The 19,612-nt window shown below is 38.4% G+C and overlaps 1 protein-coding gene across 2 annotated transcripts in view; it reads left to right on the top strand.

Annotated features, from left to right (window-relative positions):
- The window catches only part of dhrsx (dehydrogenase/reductase (SDR family) X-linked), a 107,559-nt gene that overhangs the window by 34,659 nt on the left and 53,288 nt on the right, over nucleotides 1-19,612 (top strand). The window lies entirely within an intron of this gene.

The raw sequence follows: 19,612 nt of genomic DNA, 5'->3' as shown, positions 1-19,612 counted from the left end.
CATTTACATTTAGTCATTTAGCAGACGCTTTTATCCAAAGCGACTTACAAATGAGGACAAGGAAGCAATTTACACAACTATAAGAGCAGCAGTGAACAAGCGCTATAGACAAGTTTCAGGTGTGTAAAAGTCTAAGAGGCAAAACATTAGTAGAAATTTTTTTTTTTTTTTTTTTTTTTTTGAGAGAGAAAGAGGGCACAGTTAGTGGTATAGCCAGAGAGGCAATTGCAGATTAGGAAGGAAAGTGGAGACTAAACAGTTGCGTTTTTAGTCGTTTCTTGAAGACAGCAAGTGACTCGGCTGTTCTGATGTAGTTAGGGAGTTCATTCCACCAACTGGGCAGATTGAGTGTGAGAGTTCGGGAAAGTGATTTCTTCCCTCTTTGGGATGGAACAACGAGGCGACGTTCATTCACAGAACGCAAGTTTCTGGAGGGCACATATATCTGCAGAAGTGAGAGCAGATACGAAGGAGCAAAGCCAGAGGTCACTTTGTAAGCAAACATCAGAGCTTTGAATTTGATGCGGGCAGCAACTGGCAGCCAGTGCAAACGGGTGAGTAGCGGAGTGACATGTGCTCTTTTGGGTTCATCAAAGACCACTCGTGCTGCTGCGTTCTGAAGCAGCTGAAGAGGTTTGATAGAACTAGCTGGTAGCCCGGCTAGCAGAGAGTTGCAATAGTCCAGTTTGGAGAGGACAAGAGCTTGAACAATGAGTTGAGCTGTATGTTCAGATAGGAAGGGTCGGACCTTTCTGATGTTGTAGAGTGCGAATCTGCAAGATCGAGCAGTTCTAGAAATGTGGTCAGAGAAGTTCAGTTGGTCATCAATCGTAACTCCAAGGCTTTTTACCATTTTGGATGCAGTGATGGTTGCTCCATCCATCTGGATTGAAAAGTTATGGAGAAGAGTCGGGTTGGCAGAAACTTCAAGCATTTCCGTTTTCATGAGGTTAAGCTGGAGATGATGATCTTTCATCCAGAGTGAAATGTCTGACAGGCAGGCTGAAATGCGAGCTGGAACCGAGGGATCATCAGGGTGGAAAGAGAGGTATAGCTGGGTGTCATCAGCATAGCAGTGGTAGGAAAAACCATGTTTCTGGATGACTGTTCCTAAAGATGCCGTGTAGATAGAGAAGAGAAGTGGCCCAAGCACAGAGCCCTGAGGTACCCCAGTGTTTAGATGCTGTAGGTTGGACACCTCTCCCCTCCACGACACCCTGAATTACCTGTCCGAGAGGTAGGAACTGAACCATTGAATAACAGTGCCTGCGACGCCCAGTGACTCAAGCGTAGATAGCAGGATCTGGTGGTTTACAGTGTCAAAAGCAGCTGATAAATCCAGCAAGATGAGGACAGATGATTTAGAGTCTGCTTTAGCCAGTCTGAGATCCTCCACGACCGAGAGCAGGGCGGTCTCAGTTGAGTGGCCTTTCTTAAAGCCAGATTGCTTGTTGTCCATGAGGTTGTTATGAGTAAGAAAGGCTAGGACTTGATTGAACACTACTTTCTCCAAAATCTTGGCCATGAATGGAAGCAGGGATACCGGTCGGTAGTTTTCAAGTAGCGTTTGATCCAGGTTGGGTTTCTTTAGCAGAGGGGTTACCCTAGCCTGCTTAAATGAAGTAGGGAATAGACCAGAGTCAAGAGATGTGTTAATTATGTGAGTCAGTGTTGGTATGACTGCAGGAGAAATGGCTTGCAGGAGATGAGAGGGAATGGGATCTAGCGGACAGGTGGTTGCATGGCTTGATAGCACGAGATTGGACACCTCAGACTCAGAGAGCTGGGAGAAAGAGGTGAGTGTGTGTGGTGTTGGTGGTGTATCTTGCGTGTTTGTTGTAGGTGCAGCAAATTGAGCACTGATTTTTGCAGTTTTGGTGCAAAAGAATGTAGCAAAGTCATCAGTAGTGAGTGTGGAGGATGCGGGTGGAGGAGGAGGGTAGAGGAGGGAGGAAAATGTTTTAAAAAGCAAGCGAGGATTGGTGGCACTGTTGACTTTCTGACGGAAGTATGTCTGCTTTGCAGAAGTAACCTCAGTCGAGAAAGAAGACAGAAGAGTTTGGTATGTTATGAGCTGTTCAGGATTTTAGTTTTTCGCCAACTTCTCTCAGCAGCCCGAAGTTTTGAGCGATGCTCATGGAGAACATCAGAGAGCCAGGGTGCAGGAGGACTGGCTCGGGTTGGTCTGGATGTCAGAGGGCACAGTCTGTCTAGACATGATGTTAGTGTGGAGCAGAGTGTATCAGTGGCACTGTTCGTATCAAGTGCAGAGAGTTTGCAAGCTGGAGGAAGAGAGTTAGAAACAATGGTGGATAGTCTGTTGGGTGAGAGAGAGCGTAGGTTTCTGCGAAAGGCAACTAGAGTAGGAGTGTGTGGCGGCTCAGGAGTAATGTGGATGTTGAGAGAGAGAAGGAAATGATCCGATGTTTGTAGTGGAGTTACTAGTGTTTGGTCAGCGAGGCAATGTCGAGTGTAAATAAGGTCTAGTTGATTACCTGATTTGTGAGTAGCAGAAGTAGGTGCTCTTTTGAGGTCGAAAGATGCAAGCAGAGTCTGGAAGTCAGCAGCTTGAGGTCTTTCAATGTGGGTGTTGAAGTCACCTAGCACCAACAAGGGAGTGTCATAATCAGAAAAAGATGAGAGAAGAACATCCAGTTCATCCAAGAAGTGACCTAATGTACCCGGTGGGCGGTAGATGACAACCACATTTATGCGAAAGGGGTGGATAATGGTGACTGCATGGAATTCAAAAGAGCTGATTTTTGGCAGGGACGGTCTCTGAGTGAATTTCCATTCTTTGGAAATCAGTAGTCCAGTCCCACCCCCTCTCCCTGTCTGACGAGGAGTGTGGGAAAGAGAGAAATTAGTAGAAAGAGCTGCATGTGTAGCAGTGTCCTCCGGTCTCAACCAGGTCTCAGTTTGAGCCATGAGACTAAAGTCAGAATGAGTGGCTATGGAGGTAATAAAATCTGCTTTGTTAACAGCAGATTGACAATTCCAGAGGCCCACAGAGAGAGAGAGTTGTGAAATAGAGGATACATGAATTGATCGAAGGTTGTGAGGGTTGCGCCTGCAGCGTACCTCCCGTGCTCTGTGAGTATTAGTAACAACAGGAATTAGTAAACACATAATAAAGTGCAAGGAAAACAATAATGAGTGCAGAGAAAAGGAAAAAAAAATAAAGTAAGAAGTACTCAAGTGCTTTGTCGGTGTCTTTGCTCGGTGGAGTCGCACAGGTAGAGTCGATGGTCTTTACACTCGTCGGGCTTCACACGAGGCGGGCTTCACACGAGGCTGCCGCGAACGCTGCCGCGGTGAGACTAGTCGCTTATATACACCCCCGAGCGCTTTGCTGATTGAGCTCAGGTGGACACGACTCGAGAGTAAAAACACCCGAAACTGCAGCGGCGGGGGGGGGGCGCGAAAAACCTCCGGCTCGGCACGCAAGCTCTTACAGTAAACAAAAGGAAACAGTGGCTAAAACTTGCTAGTACTAAACACAGATAGCTGAAAACAATTTTAAATGTCCAACAACCAATACACAACCAGCTGAAACAAGTCTAACTGTTCTCTAACCAAACACTAAACACAGATAGCTGAAACAATTTTAAATGTCCAACAACCAATACACAACCAGCTGAAACAAGTCTAAGTGTTCTCTAACCAAACACAGCAACTGAAAACAGGTCTAAATGTACTTACTCGGTGTTGCTCTCGATGCTAAAGTGCTTCTCCTGCTAGCTAAACCAAATGTGTTCAAATATATAGCCTTTACCTGGCGTTTGGACACGCCTCCAAAGTTACAAAACACCCGAAACTGCAGCGGCGGGGGGGGGCGCGAAAAACCTCCGGCTCGGCACGCAAGCTCTTACAGTAAACAAAAGGAAACAGTGGCTAAAACTTGCTAGTACTAAACACAGATAGCTGAAAAACAATTTTAAATGTCCAACAACCAATACACAACCAGCTGAAACAAGTCTAACTGTTCTCTATTTTAACGATCTAGACGCAAAGTCTAAAACGTATGGCGCAAAAGTGTTAAGGGCATGTCCGAATCCACTTTTGCTATTTTAAGGGTGGGAAAAAAACGCTTTTGCGCCCTGGCGCATGGTCTAACAGGGTTGTGCTTATTCTCTTAATGAGTTATGGGTGTGTTTTGAGCATAACGTGCATTAAACCAATCAGAGTCTCATCTCCCATTCCCTTTACGAGTCAGTTGTGTCACGTCATGGTGCATTTGCTATTTACATGGCGGACTTTGAAAGTGAAAAAACTGTATGCTTCACTAGCAAGAAAACAGTTAAACAGACCATCTGCAAGGATAAAGAACAAGCCATTTGGCCTCTTTACTTTATCTAACCTTTACTTTAGTGTGTAAGGAAACGGTGTTGTACGCACTCCACTGAAGACATCAATTAGCCTACATATTTAGTTTTGTTTGTTAAGTGCACAGATTTGTTTCAGAAACATTTCTAAATTCAGTTCTAATTTCCTGCAAACGAATAAATGAACAATTATATCCAAAAACATGTCCTATTCTTATGCCTCATATGGTGATGCATGCGTCTTAAAACAGGTGGACAAATCTAAATTTGTTTTTTTATTAAAACAAATATAAATATGCATATAATATTACTGCTGATACTAGTAATAATAATAACATTATACAAAAGCAAATTGTCATAAATAAACTGAGATATAAAACGCATGGAAAAGCTGCCTAAAGAGAATCAATGTAAAGTCGCGCACACACATAGAGAGACACAAACACGCTGGTGAAGTGTGTGTGTGTGTACAGCAGTTTGATTGATAAATGTGAATTTGTTGCTAAATCGCTAAATTGCAGCTAAATTGCGGAGCAAAACAGCATTTCCCATTGTTTACATTGTTGATACAGCATACCGTTAATGCTAGACATTGTACATGTCATCATCAATTTTAACAAATAAAAACACTTACAGTTTGTAATTCACAGCTTCTGCTTTGAGGAGATTTTAACTGAATCCAGCACTGAACTGGGAGAGATTCTGAAGCTGTTTTGTCAAGTCATGCTTGCTTTGTATTTTATAATTCTCTGGAACATAATTAATATTGCACTGTAAGCACTTCTGTCTTTGTGTTGTGTCATTTGGAAGCCCAAATACAGAAACAGACGAAGCTCTGTGGAAACAGCAGCGTTTGGACGCATTTCAGCTCTCTCTGCTATAACGTTATAGCGCCTCTGGCCACGGCCCTTCAGAGATGTTGTTTATGTTTACACAGCTACATTACACATCAACTAAAGTTTAAAATATGATATCGTAGTGGACCACCCCTTTAAGCAATGTGTAAGCGTTTAAGGCACACATCTAACACGCTCTGCGCTCTACTTTAGACCTGCTTTCAGCTGGTCATTGACCCAGTCTATTTTAGTTCCTCAAAATAGCAACACGCCAACAATGCGTCTTAACACACCTCCTTTCTAGACTGGAACACCAATGAGTCCATAAAGTGGCGCAAATGGATTTACTTATTAAGCAACGTGGCAAAAAACGGGAAAATTAGGGTTGCGCTGGTCTGAAAATAGCAACAAACCACACCAAATACATCCTGCGTCTTATTGCGCCAGGTGTATGATAGGGCCCCATCTCAGTTTGAGTTGTAATTCTTGGATTGGATCATTCAGATTTCTTAACAAACTAGATTTTATAATGAGAAAAACAATTTGATGAAAAGACAAACTTTTCTGTGTAAAATGTAAAGTTGTGTTTAAAAAATGCAGTACAACAAACATCAGTAACCTCTTGAACCACTTCTATTAACAATAGTGATATTTATCTTTATCTTTAGATGTAGTGGTGTACTAAAAAAAATATATATAGACCCAGCAGTTGTGTCATGTGTGCTGAATGAATGCTCTGACACAAGAAAACATGCAACTTCATGAATGAATCAAATAAATCACCCCCAGACAGAAATGATCTAGAATTACCTGTTTGTAAAGTTACTGTCAGAAGACAGTTGATTAAAGCCAAGCTGTCAGCACGAAGCCCCCATGAAGTACCATCTAAAAACAAAATAGCATATGGGTGAATTGGCTAAAATCTTCCAAGGAACACATTGACTGGCCCAAAAAAAATGTGCATTGATTAGGGTGAAATTGTTCGTTTTTGATCTAGTGATCATTGACAGTATTTCAGATGACTTTCAGGTACTGAATATAAACCTCAGTTTACTGTGAAGACTGTGAAAACATGGAGATGCAAAAATCATATTATGGGGATGTTTCTCATACTGTGGGGTTGGGACGTTTTTTTTTACCAAGTATCATGGATCAGTTTGAATACATCAAAATACTTGAAGTGAGTATATGTTCGCCTATGCTGAAGAGGAAAATAAGTGTTTAATCAAGAGTGATACCCTAAACAAAAAACTGAGTGAGTAAGCAAAATCTTGGTTTCGGGCAAATGCAAATGAAATAATGTCATGGCCAGCACAATGCCCTGAACTCAAACAATTGAAAACTCATGGGGTGATATTAAAATGCTGCTTCTGAAGTAAACCCAAAAATTTACAGAAGCTATAGGGCGTAGTTTGTTTATCCAGGGTTGAAATTCCTGTTTCAGGCAGTGGTTGACTTATTGGTTATTTATTTATTAATAAGTCAATAATTTGAACTGAAGTCTAAAATGTCCTTTTTTATTAGTGTTTCAGTAAAAAATAAATAAATAAATAAATAAATAGATATTTTTAGCAGATTAATATTCATTTTATTTGACTCCTATAAAATAAACAATGAATTATCATATTTATTCATCGTTGTTAATGTTAGTTAATGTTATTTAGGTTAAATAACATTGGTTCATGTTTCTTTATATTATTCACTAATGTTAACAAGCACAACTTTGTATTTTAATAGTGCATTATTAATGTTGAACTATGGTTAATAAATACTTCACAAGATTATTCATACTTACTGTTAGTAAATACATTAACTAACTAATGGACTGTTATTCTAAAGTGTTACCAAACAGTCTTTTGTAAAGATAACAGCATATGTCAATTTGCTCTTTTTTAATCTTTCTTGTAACATGACATGGATTTGATAGTACTGCAATTTATTAGTCAAATTTATTAGGGTGTGTCAAGTTTTTGTTTACTCCAAGTATATGTGTACTGACTTATGATGCATTCAGACAGAAATGTTTATTGTAAACTTGGTATTAACCTGTGAGTATTTGTTAGTAGGACATGCTGAGACTTTATTGTGTTACCTGTTGACAGCCAGCTGGCAGCTGATGTGAACAGCAGACGTCTGCACAGTCAGAACCTTCTGCATCCTCACCGGAGGAGTCAGTGTTTGGTAAAATGTCTGCTCAATGAGGGCTCGTTGCAGGGGTGAAGGCACCCCACCGCCTGATGTAATTAGACAGACGCTCTAGCATATGCCCAAAACACACACCGTGTGTCAAAGCTTTACAAAAGTTACCAAAAAAATGTTATTACAGAGACAGCTGCGCATATGCACCAACCAGGAGGTTTAAATTCAGAGCATTTCACAGTGTTTGCGCTTGTCACTGCGTGTTATCTTCTGTTTTGCATGTTTATAGTATACCAATCATACATTTTTATCTTCTGTGTATTCATTATAGTGGCAGTGACATTGCAATTATGACATCAACAGAGGAAAAAACAACCTGTTCCCTTCTTTATCTCTGTCCTTTATTGATCTGTTTCTTCTTTCCCTGTCTTGATATGGAGAGATAAATCGCATCATCGATACTAAGATTTACTGCCCAATCTCTCATCTACATATTCTGAGACCTGTTGGAGACCGACCTGACTGACAAAACCCTGCATCTCATCCAAGCCTGTCACTTACCCAGGAGTTATTTTCTATCAGTCTTCCACGTTCTGGAGCGCGTGTCTGATTTACTGGCAGCCTTTGAGGATGGAAAAGAGGGGGGTAAACATCTTTGTTGGTACTTGAAAATGGCAGCATGCCAATCACTGTGTCCTCCAGCTGGCACGGTACCTCTGGTGCCAAGATTACCCCATTACCACACTCTTTGGCACATCCTAACTGAAAATTATGAGCGAAAATAGGGATGAGGGTGTATTCCGTGGCTGGGCGTATCACCAAATTAACTCTCTTCTTATAAGGCAGACCTGTTGATCCGCTGCCAGCAGGAAACATCACTTTAGAGTTCTGTGTGGACTCTTGTGCTCGTTATTGCAGTTTGGATTTTTAATCAGAACTGAACATCTGCAAGCATCCCTGTCCAGCAGTGCTCCGAGAGTCATGCCAGCAATCAATCATGCCAGAACAGCCCACAACTGAAGGCCTTTGAGGAGGCGTGGGATAAATAGTGCAGAGCAGAAATACATAGAAGTTTCTGGGATTGTGATTTTTTGGGGGGAGAGAACTGCAGGAGTGTTGATTTTAGATTTTGTCAATATGCGGCACAATCCAAAATAGGAATTTTCCAAAATTTTTTATTTACTCTATATTAAGGGTTTATTCCTCTAGGGCTAGTATCCTACATATTTTGGAGCCAACATGCTCTAATATGCTAGCCTTGAAGTGGCTGGTCTGAAAGCATCGGCAGTCAGGAATGGAAGACATGGGATTGTGGGATATCAAAGGCAGTGAAGGATACAGCGATGCTGCCTTCAAAATTGATCAGATGAAAGCATCTCAGGAGACTGAAATTGAAGCTATGATTAGGATTCGCACATGGCTTCATGCCTTCCTACCTTTTGGAATACAAGTTTTTGTAGGTAGAAATTTTCCAGCTTTCAGAGGCCAGAAAGTTCAAAGAGTGTCATTATCTGTGTTTGATTAGGGTTGGAGATGGACTTAGGCAGGAATGAGCAAAAAAGACCCAATTAGGGTCTTTTAATTTATTAGGATTAATCATAATTTTTGTTTGTGTGTGTGTGTGTGTGTGTGTGTGTGTGTGTATATGTATACATATATATATATATATATATATATATATATATATATATATATATATATATATATATATATATATATATATATATATATATATATATATATATATATATATATATATATATATATATATATATATATACACAGTGCATCCGAAAAATATTCATAGCGCTTCATTTTTCCACATTTTTTTGTTACAACCTTATTCCAAAATGGATTAAATTCCTGAATTTTCTCACAATTCTACACACAATAACCCATAATGACAATGTGAAAAAAAGATTTTTTGAAATTGTTGCAAATTTATTAAAAATAAAAACCTGAAAAATCACATGTACGTAAGAATTCACAGCCTTTGCCGTGAAGCTCTAAATTGAGCTCAGGTACATTCCATTTCTTCTGATCATTCTTGAGATGTTTCAGCAGCTTAACTGGAGTTCACCTGTGGTAAATTCAGTTGATCGGACATGATATAAAAAGGCAGTGCATGTCAAAGCACAAACCAAGCATAAAGACAAAGGAATTGTATGTAGACCTCCGAGACAGGATTGTCTCAAGGCACAAGGCTGGGGAGGGTTACAGAAAATTTTCTGCTGCTCTGAAAGTTCCAATGAGCACAGTGGCCTCCATTATCCGTAAGTGTAAGTTGTTTGGAACCACCAGGTCTCTTCCTAGAGCTGGCCAGCCATTTAAGCTGAGTGATCGGGGGAGAAAGGCCTTAGTCAGGGACAGTGTTGTGCAAGTTACTTCCAAACTGTAATACATTACAGATTACTTATTACTGTGATTTAAAAGTAATCCCTTACCTTACAATATTACTGTCTCAAAATTGTAATATGTTTCATTACTCTTATATTACTTTTTAGTTACTTTCACCAAAATAACTACAGAATTAGAACTTAACATTCTAAAATGACTAAATGTACTGCAGAGCATTTTACATCCAGTAGAAAGCGATATGATGTAGCAGAATGACGGTGACCTATCCAGGCTACTAACAATATAGTATATATTTGGCAACGTGAAGGCTCAAGACAATGCAAGAAAGGATAAGAGCCAGAATCACAAATGATCAAAGTCTGTTGAAAGTATGGTAAAGGTAAAGTGATTATCTGGCAATATCTGTGAATAGCTTGGCTATTTTCATATTAGACACAACAGGCCTATATGTAAACTCCAATGCCATGACGAGATGCATTTTTTTCTTAATCTTGCCATTATTCTATTCACTTTAAATTCAGGTTCACAACACAAAACTGTCATGCACAAAGTGAGCATGATGAACATAGCTTTCTCAATATAATGCTCGTGCACCGATTTCCACAAAACTGCTTGTGAGCTCTCAAATATACGCTGCTCGCGTGCTAATTTTCTCATGCTCTCTCAAATATGCACTGATATAATTTATATTTGTACACTATTTATTAACAATAACCAAAATACTAAAATAGACTTACATATAACATTTTTATTCTAATCCACTATAACCTTTTTTGTTGTTTGTTATATGATGAAATATTTCCAATTTCAAACACTTAAGACACAGAGAAAAGAAGTTGAATGCAAAGAATACATTTTTAAAAAAACATTTATTAAACATCCAAAAGGTGCACCATACTAATCAAATAAAACAACATTTAAACAAAAATATAACGAATGCAAGCAGAAATGTAACCGATAAAAATAGGGGAAAACTTGATGAGGTATTATAGCCTACTGAACTATTCACTCCTCAAATAAATCTCACTATCAATCCCATTTTATCATGGCAACTAAAATAAATTGAACACGTCTCTGTTGTCTTCCACATTGCTGATGAGATTGTGGAGGACATTTTCCCTGTCATGTACAGTGTTTTGAACAGTTCTACAGTAAAGTACTTCAATTAATCAGTTGTGCTAATATTAGTTGCTATGGTAACACAAGCGTAATATAAACAAATTACCCAGTGCTGTAGTTTTTTTTTTTACAATATAGGGTATACTGTACTACAATTCACCACAGTTTACTGTAGTAAAACTACACTTTGTATTTCATTTTATCAGTTGACTATTCTTAATACTACAGTATGCTGAAGCATTCATTAACAAATTGTAAATAATACTAGCCTAAAACATAGGCAGTATATCTAACACTCAAAAACACAAGTATTTATTATAGAATTTATCATAACCTTTTAGTGTTTCGTGTATTGCTAATAAATACTGTAGCAATATATAAACCATATCAACATTCTTGGGATAACCAATTGAACAGGAGGATCTCTGGAGAGCAAAAGCACGAAAAGAAGAGGAAACATACATAAGGCACAAAATGTGAGTCTGCATCATCTGACGGAGCCAGAGCAGATCATTCGCACGTGAGCAGCCGTGTTTTGAGTGCATGCGACTGCGAAAAAAAAACTGCGGTCGAGTTGTCCACGAACAGAGAATTACATGAATGCGCTCTTGTAAAACAGCGCTTACGACTGTTGTCAGTGAAATAACGCCATATGCACATACGTCCATCTCGCGAATGTACTGTCTTCTGCTCATCTATTTTGCCGCTTTTCCGCTGCACGTCAGGGCTTGACCTTACTGTGAACCGGGCTGAGCCAATAGCCTCGGACCTCGAGCTCAGAGGCTGAAATCATTCCGCGTTTAAAGTAAAAAAGTTCCAATAGCCAGAGGGATATTATAATGACAACACGCGCATGTATTCACTAATCACGAACAGAAAATAGAACTTACTTGCGGTATTTTTTATTTGGTAATGTCTTGCGGGCGAAAAGTTTGTTGTAACGCACGCGTTACTGAAAATGTACCGAGTAAAATATTACTGAAAATGTATAAGTAATGCCTTACACTACTGCGTTACTGGAAAATGTAATACATTACTGTAATACATTACTTTTGTAACGCATTACTCCCAACACTGGTCAGGGAGGTGATCAATAACCCAATGGTCATTCTGTCTGAGCTCCAGCATTCTTCTGTGGAGAGAAGAGAACCTTGCAGAAGGACAACCATCTGTGCAGCAATCCATTAATCAGGCCAGTATGGTAGAGTGGCCAGAGGGAAGCTACTCTCCACCTAGAAATTTTCCAAAAGGCATCTAAAGGACTCTCAGACCATAAGAAACAAAATCCTCTGGTCTGATGAGACTAAAATTGAACTCTTTGGAGTGAATGCCAGACGTTACGTTTGGAGAAAACCAGGCATCGCTCATCACCAGGCTAAGACCATTGCTACAGTGAAGCATGGTGGTGGCAGCATCATGCTGTGGGGATGTTTTTCAGCAGCAGGAACTGGAAAACTAGTCAGGATAGAGGGAAAGATGAATACAACAATGTACAGAGACATCCTGAATGGAAACCTGCTTCAGAGGGCTCTTGACCTCAGCCTGGGGCGACGGTTCATCTTCCAGCAGGACAATGACCCAAAGCACACCACCAAAATATCAATGGAGTGGCTTTACAACAACTCTGTGAATGTCCTGAAAATGACATGAAAAATCTGAAAATGGCTGCACACTGTTGCTTCCCATCCAACCTGATAGAGCTTGAGAGGAACTGCAAAGAGGAATGGGCAAAAATTCCCAAAGACAGGTGTGCCAATCTTGTGGCATCATATTCAAAAAGACTCGAGGCTGTAATTGCTGCCAAAGGTGCATCAACAAAGTATTGAGCAAAGGCTGTGAATACTTATACATGTGATTTTTTTTTTTTTTTTGTTTGTTTGGTTTTTTTAATTTTTTTTTATAAATTTACAACAATTTCAAAAAACCTTTTTTCACATTGTCATCATGGGGTATTGTGTGTATAATTTTGAGGAAATAAATGAATTAAATCCATTTTGGAATAAGTCTGTAACATAAAAAAATGTGGAAAAAGTGAAGCCCTTTGAATACTTTCCGGATGCACTGTATATAGTAGGAGAAATAAGTATTGAACACGTTACCATTTTTCTCAAAAACATATTTTAAAGGTGCTGTTGACTTGAAATTTTTCATGTATGTTGGTAACAACCAAATAAATCAATATATGCAAAGAACACAAAATTAATTAGTTTATAAACTAAGTTATGTGTAATAAAATGAAATGACACAGGGAAATAGGATTGAACACATGAAGATAGGGTGGTGTAAAAAAAGTAGTGAAAGCAGACAGCAGCTGAAATCTCTCAGTAGTTATTCAGTAAGCCTCTGCTCTTCATCATTGTAAATTAATATCAGCTGATTTAGTCTAACATCTACATTAGCAGGATGATGAAGTTGAAACCAGGGTTTTTCAGCAAGACAATGATCCAATAACCAAGCAAGAAACTCTCAAATGCTTCCAGCGAAAGAAAATCAAGCTGTAGAATGGCCCAGCCAATCACCTGACTTGATTCCAATAGAAAATACAAAATAAAGATTTGTTTGGATGGTCAAAACCCACAGAACCATCAAATTTTTTACACTCTGTTGAAGTGTATGAAAAAATCACACCTGGGCAATGGATGTGACGTCATTTTGCATATGAGAGGCGTCTTTAAGCTGCCATCACCAAAAATGTGATCTCAAATGTCAAAAGTATTAAATACGTTTCAGTTCAGAACCTCCTCCTTGTGCCATTCTTATTACACAACTCCTTTTTCAGCTTTTTTTTTGTTTGTTTTATTTTTATCTTTGTGACACTTTCCAATATTATTTTCAATACATTTTGTTATTCTTATTATATTGCAATTTATTACCTTTTTCCTATTTCAGATTTTGTCCCCGAAGGAACATCTGTCTAAACTAAACAGAAACCTTTCTCAGTTTTTTATTCCACTTATATTTTATAATTTTATAAAGTGGTTTTGATCCACTTCTAATGTTGACTGTATTTTCGGGTTGGGAATTATTAATAAAGCATACTATCAAATATTTTTCATTTTCACTCATTCATTTAAAAAAAAAGAAAATCATTTATTGAACTATGACAAATTTAGTTCTACATATCAATAAAGTAAGTCTGGAAGGCTTTCCCAGAAATGTGAAATGCGGAAAACAATGCACACTTTGCATGTTATGAAGTGCATATTAAAATCAAACCATGCACAGACCGTCTCTTGTCTCAGTCGAATTCACCTTAAAGGGGTTCACTTTTGTGTGTTCCCAATGTCCGTTCATGCCAACCGTTCTTAGACCTCTGAAACTAAGCAAATGTGAAAACACCCAGAGGAGCATTTCTTAATGCATCCATATTGACAGCATTGTAGTGAAAAATGCCTGAATCCCGAAAGAAAGTAGCTTTTGCGAGGGAGACGATACAGAGCTATTGTACTACGTAAGCTTTAGTCATCCTTTTTGCCTCGCACCATAAACTGCCTCTTATATATGCACAACACAGGAATAGAAACCCAAGGGAAGACACAATACATCATTAGTGTTGTGCCCCATGAGCATGTCCTGATACATCCCTCATACACACTCAGCTGGATCTCACCCCACTGCCCTTTCATTCCATGAGTCATGATACACAATGTCACCACAAAGAGACATCACTCTTCCTGTTTATGTCTCCTCTGTTTAGTACTTTTTCAGCCCAGTGTCATAAATTCAAATCATTTAATGTGTGTGAAGGGTGAAACCACGAGAGGCACTGATTTTTACAGAATTCTTGGTGAGCTAGACTATGTAATTTGCTACAAATGGACATTTTATGACTTGATGAGGCTGTAATTGCTACCTTTATTAAAATTTAGTATAAAGCAGGATTTTAACTAAGCTATTTGGTAATATACAACCTTAATATAACTCCGACACATTAAAACCACTACAGATGTTCTCATTTAATGAACTACAAATATATCCTCCTAGTGCCTTCCAAATTACCTAATAAAGTTATCACACAAACCTTAAAATTTACTTACTTTTATGGGCTTTTATTCTGTTAAACACACACACACACACACACACACACACACACACACAATGGGCCCTTACATACAGTACACCCTGTGCAATAAGGCGCAAGATGTGTTTGTCGCGATTTGTTGCTATTTTCAGGCCAGTGCAACCCTAATTTTCACGTTTTGCACCACGTTGGTTAAATAACAAAATCATTTGCGCCACGTTATTTGGACTCATGGGTGTGCCAGTCTAAAATAGAGGTGTGTTAAGGTGAATTGTTGGCGTGTGCTATTTTAAAGAACTGAAATAGACTGCGACCAACTAAAAGCTGGTCTAAAATCCAGTGCAGAGCGCATTAGTTATGCACCTATGTGGGTTCAAACACTTAAACATTGCTTAATATACACTGGATGTTCAGCAATACAGAAATATTATTATTTTCTTCATACATTTAAGAACAACTACCTCCATGCCTCATTTCGGGGGCCTTTTTCAGTTTATTTATGACAATTTGCATTTGTATAATGTTATTATGTTGTTATTAGCAGTATTATTTATCATATGCATATTTCTATTTGTTTTTATAAAAACAAGTTTAGATTTGTCCACCTATCGGGTTTTGGAGACGTATGCATCACCATATTAGCATTAGAATACAGTAGGTTTGTGTTTGGATGTAACTCCATACTTCATTATTGTTAATTTATTGGTTTTCTGGAAATTAGAACTTGACGTCATTAAATGGTGACAAAAAAAGAGCATCTGAGCATTTCTGAGCGGTCCTCAATTATTTTGTGCCATATAACATTATAGGTCAGTCATGGATAATAAAAACATTTAGCTACAAATATAAATCGGATGAACAATCACTATTCAGTTCACTATTATGTGCCAATTAAAAAAAAATTATAATTAAAAGACTCACTCAGTCTAATCTTTAAGAAGAGCCCACAGTTACCTCTTCCGTTATGTTTTCTGGCTGTCTTGAGATTGCTTTGCTTCTGTCTCCCGCTATCCTGATCCAATCAGGAACTTTCATGTTTTCAAGATCTCGTTTGATCAGGCTCATAATCAGATTTACTCATGGTTTAAATGTCTAAAAATATGAGTGACAACCTCTTTGCCAATTTGAAAATACAGATATTATTTAGGTTTGCCATTATGCCATTATTAATTTTCGCTGCTCACTGCACGTGAAACAATAGTGACCAACCGATGAGAGTGATCATTAACATAAAAAAGCCCATTGGCTGAAAATATAGTTGAGGGCCAATAGTTAAACGTGATTTTGCTTTAACTTGCGCATGGTGACTACCACCATCCACACAGCCTTTGCTTGCACCGGCTTGCACTCATTCACATTCTCCCTTTTAGACACACACACACATGTAAGTATTCACCATGCACAAGTTAATGCCGGATCCATTAAAATAAATACCGGAACACAAAACACGAATATCTGACATTTTCCAGAACAGGATCCGGCAAGATCTGGCTCAAATTAAGCACTAATGCAAGGGGTTTCTAATGCAGTGTTTATCTGTCGGACAGTAAATTTGACAATGTTCTCTCTTCTGGCACTTATTAGTGTCACACATTTTCCCCCTTTTTGAAAGTCATGAAAACACTGTTGCAGAGTTTTTCTTTTGTTATTTGTGCAAATTGGAATGCATAAATAAAATTAAAAAAATCTGTTGTGCTCTCGCATTCACTGCTTTTTACCCAATTATGGCAACTTCTTCCACTGCCAAGAAACCTGGAAATGTGCAAAGGGTAGATTACAATCACTTTCTCCCCGGCCTGATACAAACACATCTATTAGTTCAGGGTTTGATCAATGCCTGCCTTCCAAAATCAGAATGTACTGTGACCGGTTAGCTTTCCCAGTGTGTTCAGCTCAGGTGGTTTTTCAATACTGTCACGCACATTGCCAAAACAGCAAATTCTGTCTCTTCTCTAGAGGCTGGCACTTAGCCAGAGAAAGATAAGCACATTACTTGACAGAGATCAAAGTTTATCAGTGTTTTCAGTAATGTAACATTTGTTTTAGGTTGAAGACATTTGAATACACAGTAGCAAAACAAAGCACTTATGGGTTGTAAAATACATGATGAAATATGGACAATGATTTTACACACAATGTGTATTATTCACAAAATATACACACTGTTTATATTTACTGTATTCTTCTCCTGAAACATCCACTTTATTTCATGTATTTTGGAAGAAGATTGATAAGTTTACCTGTTGTATAATGTCTCTACTGCAGTGCAGATGAACATGGTATCATCATTAAAATGTTTAAACAACAAAATAAGTGTTCCTATACATATTTGAAAATCATAATATGTAATGTTTCACAGAATGCCTGGAATTTAACCTTGTAGTCTAAACAAGCTGTTTAATGTAGTTTTAGACCAGAGACTTAAAAAAGATAAATATAATCAAACAAAGCTCCTTTTGGAGTATGAAATTTGTAAACTTTTAGATCTTTTTTATGGCCAAACACAAACACTACACAGTGACTATCATTCAAAAAGTGAAAAAGCAGAATAGAACTCTTTTAAATAATAAAGTCTAGTAAAAGACCTGCATTTAGTTATGTTTTTGCATGTAAATCAGGGGTTATTTCAGTCAGTTAATTTTTGTGATTTACCTGCATATTGGTTTGCATGTAAACATGCAAAGTGACAGTAGTAATCGATCATTTTACTAGAATGCTTTCATATTTCATTAACACGTTAGATATGGATCGATAGTTAACATTTTCATGTAAATAATAATTGTAATGTAATGGAAAATATGCCATCTCAAGGCATCTCTGGAGCAGCTTACAATCATCGCCCATGTAGTGCAAAGTAATGCTCAAGAATAGGACAGTCGTCTTCAGTGCCAGAGCATGCTGAACTGGCGCTCTTGGCAAACGACGATCACGCCACCCTCAACCTGAAAGTAAAGACTGAAGTAACTGGTTCGCGAAGTGAAAGGAGAGCCCTCACTGCCTAGGTCGCTCTATGGACGCGCCGCCCTGGTCGTCTTACTTGACTGGAGATCAGTGGTGGCTGAAAATTGCCCGCAGAAGTATAAATCAGCCTCAGCCTTTAAAGCAGGGGTGCCCAAACTCAGTCCTGAAGGGCCGGTGTCCTGCATATTTTAGTTCCAACCCCAATTAAACACACCTGAAGCAGCTAATAAAGCTCTTACTAGAAACTTCCAGGCAGATGTGTTGAAGGAAGTTGGAGCTAAACTATGCAGGACACCGGCCCTCCAGAATCAAGTATGCACCTCTGCTTTAAAGGCTGGTTTATGCATCTGTGTTGAGTGATCGCTGTGACCCACAGCGATTGTCTTGCATGTAGCCTTGCATTTAAACTTCTTTGTTCTGCAATAACACTACTGAAACGCTAGCTGACAGTGGGTTTTTATGTTCCTCTGTGTTGAGTTTGTTTTTTTCTGAAAGCTACTTTAATGTACAAGTAGCTCAAACTCGCTCATTCACAGATGTGGGAACCAGCGAACGTGCAACAACTTCAATCATAAAGTAAACACAAAACAAGGCTTCAAATGGAGCACCTCCATGGGACTCAACACTTATAACGTCAAACACTCACTGGTAATTTTATTTGTGGGATGGCATGGACTTTGGCACCGCTCTGTGGTGGGGTGGGGGGGTTGAGGAGCAGGGGGGCCCCCAGGGGTGGCCACAGCTACCCCTGTGTAAACCTGTGGCCACCCCAATATGGTTTTGTTGTTGATATTATTAATTTAAATGTACTTATGTAAATTCACAATATTTCAATAAATAAAATGCAGCCACTAAATTATTGTGGATTGATCACCGCCACCGACGTGATGTAGCTGATTCACTGAGATTGTACACTTTTTATTGAAGTGATATAAGAATAAACTTTTTTTTATATATAAAAAAAGTTGTGTTTTAGCTGATTGAAAGCCACAAAAAAATAAAAAGATGCATTTTGAGAATGTTTTGAGCTTTTCAGAATCTAGTTTATTTAGCACCTCCATTTATTTTACTGGTTGACTTACAAGGGCCACAAATCTCAATGATTTTGTGGATGTCTTTTGCATCAAGGTACATCAATGGAAAAAGATGTATTAATAATATTGTGGTTAAAAAAGGAATATGGATAAATGATATTATTAGGGTCTGTATAGTTAGTGTGTGTATGTAGTAATACCTTTTGTTCAGTTTGTTCATTTGTCTGTTTTTTTTTTTTTTTTTATGAATTTATTATACTTTGTTAATTTTAGACATGCTCATGCTGTATGCTGTACAATAATAGTAATTGGAAAATAACTGACCTGAAAAGTGTGTTAAACAAAATATAGATTTTTTTTATTTGGTTTGCACTTGCTGAATTATTTAAGAATAATTAATTAATTAAAACCACATAATATACACATAATATTAAAACCACAAAAAATTGATCATTATTTACAATATATACACAATTCATATTTTTTTTTGTGCCACTGATTTGGTGTGGCCTTATCTGGCCACCCTTAAGAAAATTTTCAGGGGGCGCCACTGTTGAGGAGTGGATTTTGCTTTGTTTTTTGGAAAGAAAATGTTAAAGATGCTATGACCACTCACATGTAAAATCAGTAAAAATGTCATCACAAAAAAACACTCGCTGCTCTCCGCGCTGCCCAGGCTCGTCACCCCTACCAAACTGACCAATCATATAGCTTGTGCTACGCATCGCAATGAAGTTATATTTTTTTAGAAGTGCGTGAGAATGTGACTGTGTGATGTACATGTGCGCTCGATGCATCAGCCTTAACAGAGCGTGGTCA

This window comes from Danio aesculapii, chromosome 1 (genome assembly GCF_903798145.1).
Source record: "Danio aesculapii chromosome 1, fDanAes4.1, whole genome shotgun sequence".
Taxonomy (NCBI): Eukaryota; Metazoa; Chordata; class Actinopteri; order Cypriniformes; family Danionidae; genus Danio; species Danio aesculapii.
Note: the sequence above shows the minus strand (reverse complement) of the source record. Positions and strands in the feature narration are given on the sequence as shown.